The sequence below is a fragment of the Octopus bimaculoides genome, chromosome 4 (assembly GCF_001194135.2).
Source record: "Octopus bimaculoides isolate UCB-OBI-ISO-001 chromosome 4, ASM119413v2, whole genome shotgun sequence".
Taxonomy (NCBI): domain Eukaryota; kingdom Metazoa; phylum Mollusca; class Cephalopoda; order Octopoda; family Octopodidae; genus Octopus; species Octopus bimaculoides.
The window spans coordinates 103,086,524-103,087,561 of record NC_068984.1 but is presented as its reverse complement, the minus strand read 5'-3'; positions in this window follow the sequence as shown (position 1 = coordinate 103,087,561).

The following is a 1,038-nucleotide window of genomic DNA, read 5'->3' as shown; positions in this document are numbered from 1 at the left end:
AACTAATAAATTATAGTAACTAATGAATTTATATACAAATATAAATATTTAGGGGTGAAAAAAGTATTCCTACAAAATAAATTTATGAGTTTCTATGCCACAAAATACTGTTAAAATAATATTTTTTTAATAGAACTTTCTCGTTTGTTCCAATAATCTTATCAGTGGTCATTTTTAAGTGTCAAAACGCTAACTTCTTCATTCAGCACTGAGACAACATAAAGTAGTGTCGTAATAATGGCGAAAAGTAAAGAACTCACAAATTCAGTGAAAAACTTAATTATTGAACAGTGGAAAGCAGGTAATAGTTACAGGAAAATATCAGAGACCCTTTGTATTCCATTTTCTACCATATCTTCATTTATTCAAAGATATAAAAATCGGGAACTATTGAAAACAGAATAAGATCCGGTGCACCACGCAAGATTTTCCCTAGATGTTTAAGAAAAATGAAGTGAAGTATCGAAAAAAACGCAATGATCACCAGAAAGGAGTTGCAAGAAGATTTGTTAGCTTCAGAGACTAGTGTTACACTATGAACAATCAGCAATGAAACTCATAGGAATGAACTGGTCATGCTCTCCTAGAAAAAACTCCACTGTTGACTAAAGGGCATAGAGATGCCCGTTTAAAATTTGTTTATGAACATAAAGATAAATCTGATACGTTCTGGGAAAATATTCTTTGGACAGACGAGTAGAAAATTGAATTGCTTGGACTAAATTCGCGTAGCCATGTTTGGAGGAAAGATGGTACCACCTATTCGCCGAAAAACTATTAATGGTGTAGTTTGCCATAGTTACAAAGAGACTGCAATGAAACTGGGTTTAGCACATGATGACAATGAATACTATTGGACTATAGAGTCTGCAAGTATTTCAGCTACTCCAATTCAGATGCGAAGACTTTTATGTTCCATTCTTAATTACTGCATTCTATATGTATACTTATGTATATATATATATTACATAAATATATGATATAAAATACGCTATCTTAAAGATAGCATGTTCGCACAAGTATATATATATATATATA